This window comes from Pteropus alecto, unplaced genomic scaffold, assembly GCF_000325575.1.
Source record: "Pteropus alecto unplaced genomic scaffold, ASM32557v1 scaffold88, whole genome shotgun sequence".
In the NCBI taxonomy this organism is placed as follows: domain Eukaryota; kingdom Metazoa; phylum Chordata; class Mammalia; order Chiroptera; family Pteropodidae; genus Pteropus; species Pteropus alecto.
This window is the reverse complement of record NW_006494611.1, coordinates 20,580,653-20,603,978: the sequence shown is the minus strand read 5'-3', so window position 1 is coordinate 20,603,978 and position 23,326 is coordinate 20,580,653. Positions and strand designations below refer to the sequence as shown.

The window sequence follows — 23,326 nt, the reverse complement described above, 5'->3', positions numbered from 1 at the left end:
GATGTTACATAGTTTATCCGTTCACCTACTGAAGGACAGTCTTGGTTACTACCAAGTTTTGGCAATTATGAATAAAGTTGCTATAAACATCTATGTGTACATTTTTATGTAGACATAAGTTTTCAGCCCACGGGCATAAATACCAAGAAGAGAGATTGCTATATCGTATAAGATTACGTTTAATTTGGTAAGAAACTGCCAAATTATCTCCCAAAGTGGCTGTATCATTTTGTATTCTACTAGCAATGAATGAACGTTCTTGTTGCTCCACATCCTTACAAGCATTTGGTTGTCAGTGTTTTGGAGTTTGATCATTCTAATAGAAGTGTAGTGGTATCTCATTGTTGTTTTAATTTGTAATTCCCTAATGACAAATGATGCTGAGTATCTTTACATATACTTATTTGCTGTGTGCATATATTCTTTGGTGAGGTTATTTCTTCGTATCATTTGCCCACTTATTAATTGGGTTGTTAGTTTTACTGTTGAGTTTTAAGAGTTCTTTGTATATTTCAGATAATTGACTTTTATCAGATATTTGTTGTAAATATTTTCCCCCAGTCTATGGCTTGCTTTCTCTTTCTCTGACAATATCTTTTGCAGAGCAAAAGTTAATTTGTGTTGTTTTAAGATACTAAGTTTGTAGTAATTTGTTACAGTAGCAATAAAAAACATAGAGCAAGTGATTATAAAATGACTGAATTAAAAGCCATATATTCTGAACAAGCCTGATCCCATCTGATCTCGGAAGTTAAGTAGGGTTGGGCCTGGTTAGTACTTGGATGGGTGACCACCTAGGAAGACCAGGTGTTGTAGGTGTAAAAAATAAAAAATAAGGGATTGTAAACTGACGAGGTCTTTGCAACCTGTGAGGTCAACCAAGGGTTATCTCGCCTAAAATATATATATATATTTTTTTTTACTATAATTACATCAAGTAATAAACTCTTAGCACATCCAGGTAAAAATGTATCCATATTTTTGGTTATTTCTCAGATAATGATGCCGATTTTACAGTAAGATGTTATTTAGAAGGGTAAATTCTTTTTTCAATTTTTTCTGTCTTTCCTTTGCTTATCTGGGCTACATTCATAAATCACTGACCTTTGTTTTATTTCCAGTAGTTTTTGGAAGTTCTCACTGATGATGACACTTTTTAGGTGATATCATTGTTGATATTGTCAAACTCAATTATAGTACAGAGGAGGAGAGTCACCTAGTGACATTTAAAGGTATTTGGAAAAACTATTTAGACTGAGCAGGGTCTGTGCACCCTACAAACAGCAGCAAGTGGAAGCTGCATATTCTGTACATATTACAGCCTGAATAAAGAAATTTGGTGTTTGAAAGAAATTAGGTAAAATCAAAAAAGAAAAAAGGCAAATTGGACATTAGGAGACAAAATAGTATGTTGGCCTAAGCAAAAGGGCAGAATTTCCATTGTTTTAAAAATCAAATAGTTCACTAATTTCCATTAAAATTAGGACTAAAGATTACTGAAAATCCAAAAATTGTGAAAGATTATTTCATAATTAATTAGTATCCTTTTGAACATTAAATATTCCAGAAAGTTTGGAAGATGAGCCTGAGAAAGACAGTTAGAAGGTTACCAAACACTTCACAAGAAATACGATTTGCTGAATTGTTAACCCTTGGTGGGTTTGGAAGAACCTTATTATCCCCTGTAACTCTATAGCTTTACATTCCTGGTTAGGATATGCTGTTTCCTTGGGAAATGAGAAATGTTACAATTTTAGCCAGTCTTCTGTAACAAAGATTATATTATTCTGAAATTACATCTCAATTAAGCTGTTCATTTAATCTCTCCTCTCTTTGACTTTATGGAAATGTAAAGGTCATTGCTTAGTTGGAGGATTTTCATTTCATTCAGTCTTTTTATTCACATCTAATTTTCATTTGATTTACACATAATTCTTTCCACTGTTAGTTTAATGGAAATATTGAGAATTTATACAGTAGCTGTTAATTTTTTTGTTTTGTATTTTATTATTATTTTTTCAATTACAGTCATCATACAATATTAGATTACTTTCAGGTGTAATTTTCGAAGTTGTTTTTATCCTCTAATATTCTGCTAAATGTTGAAATCTCCTAAAATGTTGAAGAAATTGTTGCTATTACAGCATGTGCAGATTCAATCTTTCCTTCCAAAATCAACCCCAGTCCATTTCAGTCCCCTTTTGAACGATTTTGAGATATCTGAAAAATATTTTGGGCAATGCTTCCATTTTTAAGATGGCATTTATAGTAACAAAATAGTAAAATGGAAATAAACACCTTGTCTCAAAAATTACACACTTTGTCAAAGTTAGTAGAAAATTAAACCTCCAATCACATTCATTAGTTGTGAAAATATACAGTTCCATTGTTCTATGGAAGTCTTGAGAGTAATTTCAAATAATTCTCTATTTAGAAAAAATGATATAATCATTAAAACTATTTCATATTTCCCAATTTTTTATGTATCTTAATTGTTCTTAGAAGTTATGTGATTTCCCTTAATAAGTTGTGTGTTCATGTGTGTGAGTGTGCGTGTGTGTATGTTCATCGCAAATGAACTGAGTTTAAATTTGCCTGTTAGCCTTTATTTTTTTTTTTAATTAATTTATTTTGTATGACATTGGTTAATGAAATCTGGTAAGTTTCAGCTATACATTTTAACAGTAAGGCATACAAATATTTACATTGTGTGTTCACCTCCCATAGTTAGATTTCTTTCTGTCACCACATATTTGACCCCTTTCACCCCAATTACCTTCCCTTTCCCCTCTTCCATCTGGTAACCACTAGTCTATTGTCCATGAGTCAATGTTTATTTGGCCTGTTCGTTTGTTGCATATCATGTGATCTTCAAATTTTTCTGTCTGGCTTACTTCGCTTAGCATGATTATCTTGAGGTCCATCCATATTGTCGCAAATGGCAGTATTTCATCTCTTCTTATGGCTAAGTAATATTCCATTGTATATATGTGCCACAGCTTCTTTATCCAATCATCTATCCTAGGACATTTTGATTGTTTCCATGTTCTGGCTACTGTGAACATCGGTGTGCAAATATCTTTTTGGATATGAGTTTTCAAGTCTTTGAGGCAAATACCTATTGTAGGATACTCGAACAGAGAGACAGGACACTGAGGCAATAAGCAAGAAGTAATGTTGATTGGTGCTGGCACAAGTTCAACGGATTCACATCCAAAGGCTGAGCCTTGATTGCGACAGGGCTTTTTATTTTATACACATAAGTGTATTTTGATTGGTTGGCGAGCTGTTAGGGGAGTGACCAAGAAGGGCCCGTGGTCTGTGTCAGCTGTGACACTGAAAAGTCCCTTACCTATTATGGGAAGGGAAGTGAGCTCGGCCTCCACTACCACATACCCATGAGAGGTAACAGACAACCGTCTAGTTTCATTCTTTTACAGGTGGCTTTCCAGATTTCCCAGCACTATTTATTGAAGAGGCTTTCCTTTCTCCACTGTATGTTTTTGGGTTTTTTGTTGAAAATTATTTGCCCATATAAACATGGGTTTACTTCTGGACTCTCGATTCTGTTCCACTGGTCTGTATGGCTGTTTTCCTGCCAATACCATGCCATTTTGATTATTGTCACTTTGCAGTATAATTTGAAGTCAGGCAGAGTGATGCTCCTAACCCTTATTCTTAATCCTTCATTTAGCCTATCTTTTTTCAGTAACCTCTCAGTTAGCTTCCACCACAACAGCTGCTCTCAAGTAACAAATAATGGTAGCAATCATTCATATTGCAATTATTATGTGTCAAGAATATGTTTGCTTTACATATATTTACTCACTTAGTCCTCACAACTATTGTAGGTGATGGGTACTTTTATCACCCTCATTTTATAGATGAGGGAAGTAAAGCAGAGATCTTAAGCAATTTCCTTCCTGAAATTAATCTTTGTTTTACTTTATTTTCTGTCACAGGCAAAGTCTATTCATTATAAACAGGCAAAAAAAAAAATTTCTTTCAAATGGCCCTGTCTTTAGTCACAACTGGGATGATGCAAACATACCGTATTTAATGCTATGACTGTAGTAATACTGATTATCAGTCCTTATGTTTGCTTACATGGATAATCAGAAAGAATTCATGAAATTTTTTAATTACATAGTTTTAAGCTAAAAACTAAATAAGAGCATAGTATCATGAGAAAATATGCTATGCCATTTTTTTTTTATCCATGTGAATGTTATATACTAACTTTGAACTTTTCACAATTTACTTTTAGAATTTTCAGGATTTACTTTTATTTCTCAGAATTTACTTTTAGAATTCTCTTTCTTCTAATTCTCAATAAAGATGCCTTTCAATATAACTCCTTAGGAGGCCACTTTCTTATATAGTCTGCACTTTGGGTATTCTATTAACTTGAGGTATTAAACAACAAAATACAACTCTTCATTCTATTCTTCCTTTACTTAAATACATCATCTCCATCTGAGTTCCTGCCATGCCTAACATCAGAAAATGTCTCTATTACTCCCACATTATATTACATTATATTTTAAATATTTCCTCCTTAATGCTCACTCCACTGCTCAAGCTTTTGACTCATCTCTCTAAGGATCCAGGAAACCACTGATCACTGTCACTTATTTCTGATTCTATAGCTCTCATATCATTATACAGCTACTAAGGCTGACAAGGACAGAGTTCAAAAAGAAAATAAGCTGAGTTGAAGGGATTCAATTCTGACCATCTATATGGCTAGCAACAGGCCCCTCCAAATCAAAGAAAATGCAAGCAATCATCTCCTTTTAATTCGACTCAACAAAAATTCAGTGAGCAAATTCTATGTGTTTTTTAATAAATGTATTAAACTGGGATATCAGAAAATTCAACATATCATAAAGAAGCACTCAATTACATTCCAACTCTCTCTTGAAAAAGCCTCACAATTCTTTAAATCTGTTTTCCTTATATAAAAGTAAATTATATCATAGAATCATGAGAGTTAAATGAGATAGAGAAAATTTTACATTTATTCTCTGGTGCACATATAGGCAATCAAAAAAAATATATATATATATGGAATAAACATAAACAAATTGTAAACTTGCTATCCTCATTCATCTTTTATTTTTCTTCTCACAACACCCTTGATTTAGTATACATGTCTTTCCTGCCAGGCCCCAGTATACCATGTAGCCTCTCTTTTTATTATTGCCATCTGCTAGGAAATTTGGTTAAACTACTAATGAAGGAACTAAAATATGTCAACAGCTCTAATAATCCAAAATGAATAACTTATATTTGGTTAATCTAACTCCAGATTATACATCTAGCAAGTGGTTGAGCTAACGTTCAAAATCAGACAGCCAGGCTTCAAAGTACTCATGTTTTACTATACAATACTGACTTTCTGTAGTGATCTTATGGTCAAAGGGATGAACTCAAAAGAATGTTTATTTTTCAGTGATTTACATTTACTTAAAAAATAAAACTTGTAGATACTATAATTCTGTAGGAAATTTCTACAGTGAATATGTTAATCATTTTTCTTATAGTGTTTCTGACTCTTTCCATTAGAAATAATTTACAGAACTGTTATTACTAAATGTTTCCATATCAACTTGATAATTAACTCAAAAATGAAAATTAGGGAGATTTTCTTAACTACAAAAACATGATCATTGGTGTAAAATGCAAGACGATTCCTGCCCCCCTCGACCCAATTTCTAGCCTTAAAGACATTGAAAGTTGGACAATCATTGATATTGTGCTCTTTAATCCAGAGAACATTTCCTGCCAAACATGACTGAGCTGTGTTTATTACTGATTTTACAGGAACAAACACCTCCTAAAAATTAACATTATTATTAAACCATGCTGGATTTTTTTCAAAAAGGTGTAATAGTGACTTGTGGAAATGGAATGAAATTTAAAAATATATCTTTTTGATAAAGTATGAGGCTGTGATGAAGAAGGGGAATAAGTGAGAGTGTACTTTATGCCATCAAATAAATATTAAGGAAAAAAATACACACACACACACATACTGCAATTGACAAGGGCTTCTAAGACATTCATTTTAGGCAGTATATACTTCTTGAAAAGCCCATTTACAAAATGATCTTTATGTAGTTTTTACGAAGTTTCCTGGTGCATTCAGAATAAAGTTTGACTTCCATCTGACTTTTCAGAGCAAGGGTCCATAGTGGAATAAACTCCAGTTAACGTAGTTCCTACCACTTATTTGGAAAAGGATTCCTGTTTTAAAATATATTCAAGGAGAAGTTCCTTAATGGTCAGTAGCAAATAGACCTTGGCAGGGCTATCACAGAATTGTATCAGTGTTCTGTCAGGCTCATTACACAAAAACACGAGGGGTGATCTTTGGAAATAAAATATGGCCTAATCTTCAGCAGCTTAAATAGAGGGGTGGACCTATGGATCAAGAGAGAAACACCCCTCTTCCCTTTCAACTGGCTATCTCTGTGCCCAACCAGATAAGGAGGCTTCTTTGTGGGTCAGCTTTAAGGTTTCTGACCTATTCAGAAAAGCAAATTTGAGGAAAAAAGAATAAAAACAGTTTAATTCGCATAAAAGCGTCAGGTCACATTGAGAGAAAAATTCACTGATCTCATAAATAGGAACTGATAAGTTCAAAAGGGCTTAGTATCCTCAAATTTGAATCAAGGGAGAATAGCTCACTTTAATGTTAGTAATTTTAAAGCTTTTTATCTAGTAGCTTATAAGATGAGCTTGCTCCAGGATTCTAGATAATCCTGTCCCCTACAATGCCCTTGGAAATGTATGTGGGTTGACTGCAGAATTACATCTGAGATAAAGATGGGTAGAGAAAACTTTGGAAATTATTTCACTGCTACTGCATTCCTAGACAGAATGCCTGGAAAAGGTTTTTATACTCAAAATGGTGAATGTAGGATTGACTATAACTTACTTAAATATTTATGGTTGAGATGTGTTATTTCTTTTTGAGTATGACTGCAGATATTCAATTTTCCCTACCAACTACCCACTAGACTACCCACTAGATTATCATCTAAGTTAATCAATCATACATAGGAAAGCAATGTTATTTTTAACTATTTAGCATAATTCTTTATATCATTTTCAATTCACTTGAAAATGGGAGAACATTAAAATTATAATAAAAATAGTTTTGGATGGAAGCGATTCATATTTAAAATTTTGTATAGAAAAAAGCCTCTGACTTTCATCCGGCCTTGAAATGGCAGATATTTTCAATAAAATTTTTTTTTTTCCAATTTGCAGGGATCAATCACGACCTTTGAATAACAACTATCATGTCTTATGCACCATGAGAGTCATACAATAGCATAAAATGCAAGATATTATAATATAGCTGGTAGAAAAAAAAGTATATATATATATATAAACATTTAAAGAGGTAAAAGTTATACAGGCCAAAATCTAGGTCATAGATAGTAAATGTCAAATAAGTGTTAATACCTCATCAGACGGAAGACAGATCAACCCTTTTCTTTGATAGGATATGATTAAGAAAGCCTTCTCAAACTAGTGAGTATGCTTCTGGCCCTTAGAGAATAGAAAAGGGTCTGATAAGCAGAGATGTGGAAAAGCAGGTGCCCCCAGACTGAAGCATAGCTTGATAATGGATGTTGTTTATGTCAGAGTAAATGACATTGTAATAGAAGAGCTGAAAATTTCAATGGCAGTACAATAAAGCTTTATTTGTTATTCATATTAAGTCTGATGCAAGTCATGCTACCTTCATCCGTATTTTAGATGTGCTCCTTGGAGCAGATAACTTGGAGCAGAAGTAATCGCATGACCTGGCATTACTGCAGTGGAAGGTGAGGTAAGTCAGGGGTGTACTTGGATAGCTGATGTTAATTTTCTTAATTCTCTCTTAAATAGGTGGGCTCTCTTAAAGAGAAATAGAAGAAAGCAAAAAAGGAATATGGATATCAGATTGCAGAGTGCTATGAATATAAGACTGAGAATTCATTTTATCTCACACGTACCTATTATGTTCTGCAGACACTAAATCTGAAATATGATCATTCCAAAGATACGATAAAGAAGAAACTTGTGAATGGAAAATAAAAGGATAACAAACTAGTCATCAAAAATGAGAATAAATAAGATGATACAGACAACTACATATTTATTGCTTCCACAGAATAAAATGTGTATGTTTGGCTGAGTCCCTCCTGTCCGACACTTGTTTATATGTTACATTCAAAATTCATGAATTGAACAACATATATGTGGGAGGAGGTACTAGGTTCTCAGGATGCTCTAGTGAACAAATGCTCTGCCCACATGGGGCTTACACTCTGCCAGGGAGAAATACTTTGACTTTTTACATTCCTAAACTCTGAAAAAGCCCAAGAAATTAGTCCTTCATATGTTGCTTCTTTTAAGAGCAACTTAACCAAATGCCCAAACATATCAAACAACCTTCCCTCAAGGCAGCAAGCACATCCTCTATTCTTAATCCGTGCCCAGGTTCTTTAACAAGTACTTCACTGTAGTACAGAGATCATTGAACTGGTAGAATAAAGGAGTCTCCTGTACCCACAACACTGAGCTGCTAGGAGTCAATGTTCCTAACCCACACCTCTATAAGGGCCTGGACAGAACTGCATCTTCTATAGGACTATAGGAATTCACAGTCTCTCAACTCTATTTCTCTACTCCATATCCTTAATATTCGACAGCCTTTAAATTCTAGGATGCCAATGTAACTGAAACAAACTGTTTCTTAGACAATTATACAGTTCCCCAGGTACTTCTTAGGCACTTTTAATGCCTGCCCCTACAGTAGTTCTTAATTTTTTTTAATGTTATAATTGGCTGTGTTTCTCTTCTTCTATATAAGTTTTTATTTTTTTCAGGGAAGTTCTCACTTTTGTGTCATCTATGTTACTTATCAAAGTAACTTATAAATTAAGTATTAAAAAATGTCTACTGAATTTTATTATGCCAGGAAAACAGACAGTTTACAAAAAAAAAAAAAAAAACAGTCTTTTACCACCAAATGCATGATTGATCTCAGAGGTTGTTCAGAAATTATCAAGTGCCTTCTGAAACAATTTCAGCCCAAAAATAAACTTCTGGTCATGTTTTTCCAAGGGCTTATTTTCTGTACACAATTGGCCCTAAATCTCTGTGTTGCAGCAGTTATTGATCTCCTATGAAACCCCTGTGGAGAAAATAAATGAAATGGGAAATAGACACTGTTTTTGTAACTGTGATGAGAAAAAGGTCACGAGACCTCTTGAAGATCTCTGGTCTCTTTGGAAGTAGCTGGGTAAAGACTAGGATGACACAGTGCCCCCTCATCAAATGTGAGAAGAAAGCCATACACCGAAATAAAGAAGAAAATCTGACCAGAAACTTGATAGTGAAGGTCAGCAATGACTACAGATTCACAATTGAAAACATAAGGCTTGCGAGGATAAACACAACAAAGTCTATGATGCAGCATTTGTTAAATAGATGCCTACTAAATTTAATTTAATAATACTATAAAAATCTACACTTTACAAAGACAGTAAGTGTTCTTCCACCAAATGTATAAGTGATCTCAGAGGACATACCAGTAGCTCTTAATCAAAAATGAAAGATCAGTATTCACTTAAATACAAATTCCATGTGCCTCCTGCCACTAGAGTTAACAGAATCCCTTGAGTAAAAGGATAGATGTTTTTACAAATATAAACAAATTCTGTCATTTAAAAACAGGGAAATAATCACCTCCTGACAACATAACTTTCCTCAAACATATACTCCTCTACAGTTAAAAACACTACAGTAAAGAAAGAGCACGTAAAGCATAAACTGAAATAGGAGGTTCAGAGTTGACTTCTAGATTCAGACTGATCCAGGCTCCAGTCTCATTCTAGCACATGGAGCTGTATGAACTGGGACAAGTTACTTAAACTTTCTGGGACTGATTTTTTATATCTGTAAAATGATGATAGCAATAGTGTCTATTATTATGAGAATTAAATGAGAAAATGACTTTAAAAGACACAGTCCTTGGCATATAGCAATGCTTATATAGCAATCAATATAATCAAGAGTAATAAATATAAATAAAAACAAAGCAGGACAGGGATTTGATAAAGAGAAGTCAATATTATAAGTAAGAAAAGTTAATACAGAATGAGCATTTTAAAAGTGCCAGGAGTCTTTTCAGAATACATAAGTCAGATCAGTCTGGAGGCCATATAAGAGCAGTAACTCTCTATTTTTCACCACTGTATCCAATACTCTTAGAAAGTACTTAGAAAACATTTGTTAAAAATAAAATATTGGGCCTAGAACAGCCAACCCATTATTTAAGTAGAACAAAGTCAGAGTGCTGACACTATCCAACTTTGCAACTTACTAGTAAAGCTACAGTAACAAAGACAGTATAGTACTGGCAAAGGAAGAGATGAATAAATCAATGGAACAGAATAGAGATTCAGAAATAGTACCACACAAATATAATCAACTGACCTTTGACAAAGGAGCAAAGGCAATTTAATGGAGAAAGGGTAAACATTTCAACAAATTGTGCTGAAACGACTAGATATATGCATGCAAAAAAAAAAAAAACAAATCTAGATACATATATTACAGCTTTCACAAAAATCAACTCAAAATGGATCACAAACTTCAATATAAAATGCAAAACTAAGAAATTTCTAGGAGAAAATATAAGAGAAAATTAGGTGATGTTGTGTTTGGCAATGACCTTAAATATAACATCAAAAGCACAGTCCATGAAAAAAAAAATTGATAAATTGGACTTCATTCAAAGTAAAACTTCTGCTATGTGAAAAACAAAAGAACGAAAAGATAAGCTATAGACTGGGAGAAAATCTTTTCACTCGGTAAATCTGAGAAAGGACTATTTTCCAAAATATAGAAAGAACTCTTAGAGCTCAACAGAAAACAAACAATCTTGTTTTAAAAATGGGCAAAAATCCTAAACAGACATATTATCAAAGAAAATATACAGAAGCAAATAAGCATATGAAAACATGTTAAATATTTAAGTCATCGGATAATTTAAGTTAAAATGAGATACTGCTGTATATCTATTAGAATGGCTAGACTCCAAAACACTGACACCACCAAATGCTGAGGAGGATGTGAAAAAAAACAGGAACTCTCATTCATTGCTGGTGAGAATACAAAAGGGGACGGCCACTTTGGAAGACAGTTCAGTAGTTTCTTACAAAACTAGACATTCCTTTACCATAAAATCTTGTAATCATGGTCCTTGGTATTTTCACAAATGAATTGAAAACTTCACTTTCAATTGACCACACAAAACCTGAACATGAATGTTTATATCAGCTCGATTCATAACTGACAAATCTTAGAAACAACCAAGAGTTGTCCTTCAATAGGTCACAGATAAACTGTGGTATACCTAAAAAATGGAATATTATTCAGCACTAAAAAGAAATGAGCTATCAAGCTACAAAGAGACATAGAGGAACATTAAAGCATATTGCTAAGTGACAGAAGCCAATTTAAAAGACTACACACCATCTGATTCTAACTATATGACATCCTAGAAAAGACAAAACTATAGATACAGTAAAAAGATCAGGAGTTGCCAGTGAGAGGTTTGGGGGGAGGGAAGGAAGGATGAATAGGTAGAACATAGAGGAGTGTTAGGGCAGTAAATTGTTCTGTATGATACAGTTAAGGTGAATCTATATCACTATATGTTGTATAGAACCCCTTAGAATATACAACGCAAAGTATGAACCCTAATGTAAATTATGGACTTCAGTTAATACTGTATCAATATTGGTTCATCAATTACAAGAAATGTTCCACAGTGACAGAAGATACTGGGTAAATACTGGGGAAATTTGGGGGGAGTGGAGGAGAACGGAAGTATATCAGAATTCTCTATATTTTCTAATCAATTTTTCTGTTAATCTAATTTTTTTCTGAAAAAAAGTCTATTTTTATAAAAACATTTTAAATTTAAATACGGCACCAGGTCCTACCACTCAGTATCTAATGATGATGCATCAATTTTATTTGAGACAATTCTCAATACGAAACAGAAATCTGTGTTTAAATAAAAAGGGAACATCAGACACAGAGCCATACTCATCGCAGAAAGTTTCTAGGTAGTGGTCAGAGTAAGGCCTGCTGTCAATAATGAAGACATCTCAGAAAACCATCAGTTTCATCTCTAGCGTTTAGTCAATATACTTATGCTCTTCAATTCCTTCTCTGCATGAGGTTTAATGAGACAAAAACAAATCATTAAATTATTTTTCATTACTTGGACCAGTAGCCAGCAAGTATTCTTAATCAAAAAAATAATAATAATTCCATAGAGCAGATACTACTTTCAAACATTCATCACAAAGATTTACTAAGTGCTTTTCCCTTGAACCTATTCAGCACCTGACAGAATGTTAACGGAATTATTAAAACAGTCACGAGAGACAAGGATCTATTTCAAAAACAATAATTAAGCTATTTCTAAAACATTACAAATCTCGTTATGTCTTTGAAGGTTTTAATTACAATCTGGAAACATATAACTTCTCTTTGGTTTTTATACAGACTACAAAAGACCTAGTTATAAATGTATAAGTGAATTCTCTAACAAAATATAATGCATAAAACTATTGCATGTATTATTTTCATAATCAAATGTTTGACTAAACTGAAGTAATGTCATAATTTGCATTTGGCTTCACACGGGTATCCAGAAAACATGGCTTGCACTTCTCTGACTGATAGTTAAACTTAATTTTGATTGTTGATTATAAATTCTCTTATGAGGAGCCTGTGTTATATTTGTGGATACAGTCGCTTTCACATGTCCTTAGCACACACAGAGTACCCATTAACTTCATTGGGAATTCAGCATGCTTCAAGGCTGACAGAGCTCTGCAGGAGCCAGAATTGTAGTAAAACTCACTTCAATTCTTCTAATTAATTAGTTATCTAACTCTTGATATTTAAGGTAATTCATGTTGCTTTTCTATGAGGTAGAGTTTTTACAAATGTCTATAAATTCCATGCTTATTATAATGCATATATCTTTCAACAAGGTAATATATATTTCTTAGTATTTGGTTAAATAAATATTAAAAAGGCAGAACACATTTTGTCATATATTTCTTTCATTATTTTTTTAACCTGAGTTTTCAGATGATTCAAGATGCTGGAGATGACTAAATTCTACTGTCTCTTCTCCGTAACAGGGTATGAACAATATTCACAATAAATAAGAACATGAAATAACTGATGTGACTATAGTTAAGACAACAGTTTTATAAAGATGATACTGAATGTGACTGTATTCTTTATGAAAACTACACATAATAAGTGTGAATGTGGCAACTCAATCAAGGCCTCCCCTTCTACCCAATATAAACCCGACAGAGAACAGGTTGTTGTCCTAGAGCTGGATTAAGAAACAATTTCAGGTGTCAATTCTCTCAGGGTTATAATACATCCCTGGGTACTAAAACATCACTGGAATAATAATAATTGCTGAATCTTAGAAAGAGTTTACTCTGTGTCAGACCTTTTTAAGCACTTCACCTAAAATAAATCATCGCATCATTACAACTGAGCCGTAAGTAGGTACTATTGCCTCCATTTTACATTTGAGGACATTGAAACAAAGACATAGTAGTGCACGAGTAAATGTTTACCAAGCTGCTAAGGGGTGAATGAGACCTAATTTGTAACGTTTGCCAATTTCCATGGTGAAAACATTCCCATCACAATCATCATCAATTTCAAATTACCAACATAACATCACTGAATGTGGAGTTTGAAGAGATGTACAGTGGAACACCATTATATAATTTATACCAGCCAAATTAACAGATAGATTTATGTGTATCTGAACAGCATAGCAATAGTACAAATGATAAAATAATGAGTAAGTGATGATTTTAGAGTATTTATAATTTTTTTTTTAAACGCCTACAGCACCTGGTATTCCGAGGTGGTCTCCCATCCAAGTACTAACCAGGCCTGACCCTGCTTAGCTTCCGAGATCAGACGAGATCGGGCACGTTCAGGGTGGCATGGCCATAGACTATAAATTCTGTCTTTAATATAACTTATAAATGGCAAATTTGTGCAATTTAATTTTTAATAATGACTCCACTTAAATGAGTTACAAAATCCTTGAAATTTTAACAATCGATTCTCATGTGTTTGTATGAGCTGGTTCTAAACTGGGCAAAGAGGTTAAGAAACTTGTTCAAAGAGAAAATGTAAATAATATGAAGTATGAGCCTGTATTATGTTCATGACAATCCGATGAGACAGATATTATCCCCATAATAGAAATGAGGAAACAGATATGAAAAATTCGCACAGCAAGACCATAACAGTGATGTTATCCAAACCCATGTAGTTCCAGAGTCTGTGCTCCAAGGCACTAGACAAAAATACAACTCAGTATGTCCTAGTTCACCAACAGAACATAAAAATCTTCCTACCTCATTCTAACATACAGCATCTGATTTATTCATTGAAAAAAAAGTGGAAAATAAATCTGATATTTTTACCTCAATGCTCTTCTCAAAATGATTTCACAAATATTCAATGCATGGGCCATTTGATTTTAAAAGTACTATTAGTTTGTCCTTGTTTCATAAATGACAAAACTGAGAACTAAGACAATAAGTGCCTCATTCAAGTTTCAGTGAGAAAATGTGAGGTCATAATCCAGCTCTGGATTTATTTAATAAATGTCAATTCCAGAGAAAGAACTCAGTTCTACAACCATGTGTGTTTAAGTCCTGAAGAAATAGTAAAAACTGGTAACAGGATCCAGATCATTCTTTGATGTAGCAGGCCTAAGGAAAGAAATATTCTGTTATGGCAATGAAACAAGAAACAAGGCAGCAAGAGAGAATCCAAATTACTGCCACCTGAATCTTCATCTCAGACTGCTTCAGGTGCAACTCCTTTGCCTACCCTCCAAGGCTCTGACCCTATTTCTTGTGCAGTGTACTCTCATTAGGACACTTACCCACTTCTACTTACCACCAACCCAATCCTCAGGTAATACAATGTTTTTTTTTAATAATAGAATCAATGGGGAAACACAATTTAGTATTTTGAAATTTCAGCATATCTATTTTTATGATTTTACATATATCTTCACTGTTTCTTTTGTCCATCATCTACATTCCACTTTAACTTTATTAGACAGCAAACAAAAATTTGTACATCTAACCAAAGTTTAAGAACTTGATAAGCATAACCAGTTGCAAGTAATACCAAGTCTCACAAAAACCTCAAATGAATCTTATTTTCCTTCTACTAAGAAAGACTTGATGTGGCAAAAAATTTATTAAGAATGTAAACTGCTATAAGATAAGCCCCACAAGGGAAGGAATGCTTGTCTGTTTTGTTAATTGAGAAACACACCATGATGTCTGAAATATCATAGATGTTCAATAAGATTTGTTAAAAATGAATGCTTATTTAATTGCACATCTAAATTATAAGAATAAAGGCTTTTTCATATCTTATATTGTAGTTTATTAATATGGGAACCCAACAGTGATTCTTTGGAGGTTTTAATATTTTTTAGGCAACAGAGTCCATTTTGAAAGCACATGCACACAAACATAAAGGTATTGATTTGCAGGGAGGAATTTAAAACTTGCTTTTATGTACCTGTCTGTTTGTAATTTTACTTGTAATAAAGTAAATAAATTTTAATTGTAATAAAGACAATTTTTAAAAACCTGAAAGTAAGACATACAGATATTCATTATATATCTGCATCAATTTTAGTTTCAGAATAATTTCCATTTTTATTCTGATTGTAAAAATCCTGATTCGCACTTACATATTATGACAAATGGTAAGACTTTTTAACAGCTCATCTTAGGCACTTATGATATTTTTAAAAAGTAAAAAAACTAAAAGAGAATATTGTCTTGGAAGTCAGGTAAAAATATTTTTCATTAAAAATATCTTATACATTGTTAAGCAAAACAAGGTGCTAAAGAGTGTGTACCAAGAGAGGCCTGGATCAGATTCTCCCTCACAGCTCAGAAGGAGCCCACCCTGCCTATACTTTGATCTCAGACTTCTCAGAACTGTGAAATAAGAAATTTCTGTTGCTTAATAATAGCAACAACAAGATTATGTACACTATAAAACCAGCTATTTAAAAATTAGTAGCTATCTATATCTATATGCACAAAAATGGGTATGTTATGTGTATGTTATCTGTTATTGTATGCATAAAATATTTCTAGAAAACTACACAGGACTTACTAACAACAGAGGTTGCCTCCAGGGAGGCGGGAAAATGAAAAGGGTATTCTGAAATAGAACCTTCGATACTTTATAAACTTTTTGTTATGATTGGATTTTTGCCGTATATCAATGTGGTATGCAGAATGATGGCTCCTCAAAGACTCAAGGTTGCCCATACCCTCGACAGACAAAAGAATTTAGCAGGTATAATTAAAATTATAAACCTGAAAATAGATTATCCTAGATTACCTGGGAGAGCCTAATCTCATCAGCAGTCCTTAAAAGTAAAGCACTTTTTCTAAGTGGAGTCAGAGAAACATGGCAGAAGTCAGAAAGATACCAAGCATGTGAAGGAGTCTAGATATTGGCTGTGCGATACAGGGGCACATGTGAAGACCAGAGTGAAGCTTCTAGAAAATAAAAGGAGCCCGCAGCTGACAGCTCGCAAGAAAATAGGGACCTCCATTTACAGCCTCAGAGGACTGAATCTGGCCAGAAAACTGAATGGGCTTGGAAAGGAATACATCTCTAGAACTGTGATGACGCACTACTGAAAAGGTCACAGAAATGTGAAAGGGTTAAAGGATAATTAAAACCTGAAACTAGACAAAGGAAGTCTATACCTTAGGCCTAGTTTCTGGAACTCCTAACCGCATTCTGTTAATCACGAAACTTGTAACAATGAGCTCATACGCTAACTGCCAATTTTAGCCTGTGTAACCCTGCTTGCTTGCGTGGCATGAAAAATAATCAATTGTATATAAGCTGAAAATTACTGTTTGGCCATCACCCATGGGAACGCTGGCTATTGCCCATGGGAACATAGGCAATCACCCATAGGAACATAACATTCTAACAACAAGCTTTCTGTTTCTGTACTCCCCGCTTGCACACCTGACCAGTGGGTTGGCAGGTAGTGAATAGGAGAAAGATAGACCTTTGTGTTTAAGACAGAATGAGGAATGGGATTTAGGGCTTAAAAACCTTGTATCTTGGCATTTCGGGGGTGCTCCTTTGGAAGGACAGCCGCCGGTTAATAAACTGCCTCTATAATCAAAGCACTCAGGCTGAGTCTGGTTATTCCGGTCACAACAAGAACCTCCATTAAGAATACAACTCTGCTAATATCTTGATTTCAGCATTATGAGACTCCAAATACAGGTTAAACCCAGCTGAGCTATGCTATGCCCAGGCTTTGATCTATAGAGATGTCAGGTAATAATAGCAATAGAAAACTAATACGATTTCATAATAGAGTTTAAAAAGAATTCCTTGAATAGAGATGTATACAGATACATAATTTTTTTTCAAAAATTTAAAAATAAAGAACACACATTTCTTGCATTCTGTTTGTATGCTATTTTTCCCTACTGAAAGAAAGTTTCAAATCTGAAAATTTTTAAGGTGACTTTCATTTGAAAACATTATCACTACTCAATAGCGTCAAAACTAAAATCATTACAAATCTAATATCTTAATCTACCCATCTGAAACATCAACATTGTAAATCTTATTAGAATTCTTCCAAAGGAGAAATGAATGATTTTTGTCAAAAGATAAAAATATGGAATTATAAATCAGGCAGGCCACTTCAGTTTTCCAAGCTTTAGTTTTTTTGTCCTGGTTATAATACCTACCTTTCCATATTTCATAAAATAATGCAAATAAAAGTGATTTAAAAACAAAAAAACACATTAGATCTTTAAGTACTGTCTTTTTAATAATTTTATCTCCTCATAAGTCAAATCTATAAGTAGTTGCTTCCCAAGTCTTTATTACAGAAATTAAATCCCACAGGTACTTTTTAGAGATAAATATTAATGGAGATTCTTCATAGGTTTAATATTTGAAAGAACATTATATTAAGTGTGATTGACCTACTTCATCTTCAGAAGACAGCCTGAGGTTATTCCTTGTACCATTGTCTTTTGAAATTTCTCTCTCTCATACTGCCTCAATGATAGGATTTCAATCAATTCACTCAAAAGTTAAAATTTATTAATAACTCTTAATTTATGGCATTGTTTTTTCAATAATTGGCATAAATTTTGCTCTTTTTTTCATTTAATTTACTTACAGTGTTTATGTCCATGTGCCTATTGTTTGCTCAGGATTTATGTTTTGAGAGGCATTGTTGCACTAATAACCTTTTCATACAGAGAAAAAATGTATAGTAGTTCTTAAAAGCTCAGATAGCTTACTTCTATTTCAGTGCTATTCTAATATGTAAATTTATCGCTACTAAGATATTTCCTTACTAGTACATGATTATATGTTCTCCAGTTGGCTCTTTTCTTCAATATTTTCCAATTAGCACATTATTTTTAATGACAATCATAATCTATTAAAGGGTATATGTGAAAGGTCTTTGACTCATCTTTAACTCCTAGCTAGCTAGTTTTGAACAGGGAAAATATGTAAATTCATATGCAACATTCTAGGCTCCCTTAGTACAGTCACTGTGGTAGGCAGAATAATGGCCTCTGAGGGATAACCACGTCCTAGTCCCTGGAACCTGCAGATATGTTTTGTCACATACAAGATGGAATTAAGGTTGCAGATAAAATTAAGGTTACTAATTAGCTGACCTTAATATAAGGAGATTATCCCAGATTATCTGGTAGGCCCAATGTAATCACAGCATCTGTTAAATATGGAAGAGGGAAGCAAAAAAGTAAGATCCAGAGAGAGGTTTGAGTATGCTATGTTGCTGGCTTTAAAAACAGAGGAGTATATCACAGCTTAAGGAATACAGGTGGCCTCTAGAAATTGGAAAAGACAAAGTAATGAATTCTTCCCTAACTCCTTCAGAAAGTAGTCAGCCCTGCTGATACTCTTATTTTAGCCCAGTGAGACCCATTTCATACTTCTGAGCTCCAGAACTGTAAAATAAATTTGTGTTGTTTTAATCACCATTAAGCTTGTGGTGATTTATTATAGCAGGAATAAAACTAATTCAGTCATTATTAATGCAAAGGACACTGACGAAAAGTCATATATTCTAGAAATACCAGGAAGTCATTAAGTCTGCTCCAGAAAAGATCATCCCTAGGTGAATTTATTAAACCCAGATTTTTCTTCATACACGTGTTCCAAAAACGGACAATATAGGCATGGATGGTACTGCCTGAAGTACAGTGGAGGACCAACGACACAAATGACTGTTTGCAAGAAACAGAGATAATTATCACATCTCCAAACGTGGTTCTCTGATGTTAGTGGCAACCGATGGATTCCTATGGTCTTGCTTCTTAATTGACTTCTGAATGTGAGAAGGCAAACAGCAAGCAGCTCCGTTCTATCATCTCCCAAATTTCAACCTTTAATTTTCAGTATTCCTTTTGTTCTTTAAATTCTGCAAAAATTCAAAAATAATTGAAAGTGCTCCATAATTTTTTTCCTTTGAAGATACTGATTAATCTAAGTCCAATTTCTTCAAACATCACCAGATATTCTATTATCAGTTATTTTTAAAAGACCTCTTTTTCTGATCAAAATAATACTCTCTAAATGAAACTGAAGTTTCTAGAAGTATAATAAATTGGAGCTATTTTTCTGAAAAGGAGAGCTTACTCCTCAAATACAGGCAATCATTAGCTACTTCTTCAAATTATTTTGCTTATTATTACCCTTAATACTTTTGCAACCAGCACTCAGTCAAGAGGTCTCCTTAGAATCCAGCAACTGACAGAGACTAGCAAAGTCTTGGGCAGCTGGGAAGTTCGTTTATCTTTCTCTTCTATTTTCCCTTAGATAGAGTTTATAGTTTTTGCCAGGAGTGGAGTGAGAGTTAATTGAGTGTTTAACTGAAGAACTATTTGGATAACCTTTGGAGCACAGTGACATGTATGCTACTAACTTTCAATTCAACTCATTTTTTTTAACCATATTCTGTGAGTAAGGCAACTCATAGTTCATATATCTATATTTCTATATCTATGTTAATGTCTATATTTATAAATAAATATACTGAACTAAATTGGGATCCAGTTCTATACATTTTTGTCTGAAAAATAAATTTTAATGAAAGTTCCCTTTATAATTTAATGTTTCAATGTTTTTTACATACACACCAAATTTTACTAACACATTAAAGTGACTAAGTAAATAAATGCAACCTCACCAGCTATTTTTTGCCAAGAAAGCTCAAGCTATTAAAAGATTAATGCTAATAATAATGGTAGTAATTATGACAAAAATAATTAAAATTATCTTCCTTTAGGATACCTTTTTTCTTTAATCATCTATTTTTTCCATAAAATTTATTGAAGTATAAATTATATAGAATAAAATGCACCTATTTAAATGTTCAGTTTAATAAGTTTTGGCAAATATGTACATCCACATAACCACAACCAAAATTAAGTTATAGAACATTTTTGTAACTCCAAAAGTCCCCTAACTCCCCTTTGCAATAAATTACAACCTCCTTCTCCCACAGGTACCTACTGAGCTTTTTTTTTCGGTCACTTTGTTTGTCTTTTTCAGAATGTTACATAAACAAATCATGTAATATGTGCTTTTAGTGTCTGGATTTTTCATTCGCATAACACTTTAGAGATTCATTCATGTTGCTGAAGGTATCAGTTGTATGCCCCTTTTTGCTTCTCAGTAGTATTATGTTGTATAGATATACTATATTGTCTTTGTTCATTCACCTGTTATTGGACATTTGAGTTTTTTCCAGTTTGGGGCTAATAAGAATAAAGTTGTTAAAAATATTCCTGTAGAAGTCTTTTCATGGACACGAGTTTTATGGCTCTTGAAAAATAGCTAGAAGTGTAACTGCTAAGTTATATAGTAAGTGCCTATTTAACTTTGCACAATAACACCAAACTGTTTCCCAAAGTGTAGCATTTTACATTCTATTCAGATGTGCATGAACATTCCAGTGGCATTATAGACTGGCTAATACTTGATATGGTCAAGCTTTTTAGTTATAGACACTCATATGAATGTATATGGTATTTCATTGTGATTTTATTTTAATATTCCCTTATGAGAAATGATTTTTTATGTGTTTTGCCATTCATGTATTTTCTTCTATGAATTGGCTGTTTGAATAGTTTGCCCATCTTTTTAATGAGAAGTTTTGTCATATTATTATTGTTTTAATAGATATTTATATATTTCAAATGCATTTCTTTGTCAAACATGTATTATAAATATTTTTCCCCATCTGTGGCTTACCATTTCAATTTTTATGGAATTTATCATTTCTTTTGTTGTTTCTGCTTTTCGTGTCCTATCTTAGAAATCTTTGCTTAACCCAGAGTAGCAAAACTGCCTTTGTATTATTGTATTGGCTTTTATATTTAGATACAAGATCAATTTCAGTTAGCACTTGTGTATCATGTGAGGTAAAGGTTTATTTTTTTATATGAAAATAAAGTAATATTAGCACCATTTGTTGAAAAGATTATTGTTTCTAGATTGGTTACCTTAAAGCCTTTATCAAAGTTAATTGACCACATATTCTTACACTTCCAGGTCTGTTCCACTGTTTTTTATGTCTATATTTATGTCACTATCGCACTGTCTTTATTACTCTAGCCTTATAATAAGTCATAAAATCAGTAGTATAAGTTCTATAACTGTTATTTTTCAAAATTGCTTTTTTCTATTCTAGGTCCTTTACATTTCCTATGCATGTTAGAGCCTATGTGGGTCAGTCAAGGCTTTGGGAAAATTTTATACACAAATTTGGGAGCTTACTCTCTCTGTAATTCCCTTTTTCTGGGATCTCCCCTTAAAGTTCAAGCTGCTATGTCAGTCCTGGGCTCTGTCCTATGCCACCTTAAGCCAGTAGGGTTGAGAAAGTTACTATCATAACAGGCAGCACACTTGCAAGTTCTGTCTTTCAAGAATAGAGTCCTCTCTGGTTTGTGTCTTTTTTTAGATCATGCCTCTGGATTCTCACTAACATGCAAAGCTGAGGCTCAATCAGGAGATTTAGGTAGAAATTAGACTCATATTTTGGGTGCCATTCTATCTGTGGCTCTCTCACTTTAGGATTTTTCTCTAAATTTCAGTCTTCCCTGATGACCAAGAACACCGCACTGTGCCACCTCCAGCTTCAAAAGATTTGATTTTCTGTTGACTTAGCTGTGGTGATTGGAGAAGGTCAAGATCTGTCAAGAAAGCCAAAGGTCTTTCAGTTGAATCTTTTAAGCATGAACTTGTCTTCACTTTCTGCTTTTGGTCAATTTCCAGTGTCTTAAAAATTAAAGTACACACATTTATATACATATATAATACTTAGATCATATACACATATATGTTTTTATTTTAAAATTATTATGTCTGGGCAAATGGGTAGTGGTGGTAGTGGTGGTGATTCTTTTGACTACTTCATTTCGATATTACCTGAAACTGTCTCAAAATATATTTTATTTTTATGGGTGCAGGCACCATTATTCATAGTGCTTTAACTGTACATCCTGATCATTTCAAATCAAATATGAATATTGGAGCAATAGGTGTCAATGAAAATATTCAGGGTTTCACATGTGCCAAAATCTCAATTTCCCCTTTATGATTAAAGAAGTATCAAGATAAGAATAGGTTGAAACCATAGAGAAAATTGATTCTAACACTCTGGGAAATTGAGGCTTGGCAGGATGTTAAGCTTGGTCATAACAGGGCACTGGAGAAGCAGACAATGCAGGAAGAAGGGATTTTCTCCTCTTCGTTAAGGTGTTCCTTTATTGGGCTCCTGAAGCAGATGATCCCACTAATGCCAAACTCCTGAAGCACATGTTATTCCAGAGTCTTTTTCCTGCAGTGAAGTTTCTTCATTACTTGGCTTCTGCACTTGAATCAGCATGCTCAGTAGCCAGCAACTTCTTCTAGTACTCCTCAGGTGGTTTTATAGGAAATGCCACTAGTAAAACACTTCTCCCTGTAAATCTTCCCCTTAGCCATTCAGTTACTCACAAGTGACTTCAAGAAGTATGGTACATTCCTGAACTACTTCCATCAGCATTACTGAGGGCAGACTTCTAGGAAATTCTGCCAGCACAGCACTTCAGCAACTTCTTCCTCATCCAAGGAACCA

At 33.6% G+C, this 23,326-nt stretch overlaps 1 non-coding gene and 1 pseudogene across 1 annotated transcript; one reads left to right on the top strand and one right to left on the bottom strand.

Annotated features, from left to right (window-relative positions):
* The first annotated feature begins 701 nt into the window (after positions 1-701).
* Positions 702-819, top strand: LOC112474197 (annotated as a pseudogene).
* A 13,143-nt stretch (positions 820-13,962) lies between these two features.
* LOC112474258 lies at positions 13,963-14,081 on the bottom strand. The gene has a single exon (XR_003044315.1). It is a non-coding gene; the product is annotated as a 5S ribosomal RNA (ribosomal RNA).
* Positions 14,082-23,326: the final 9,245 nt, after the last annotated feature.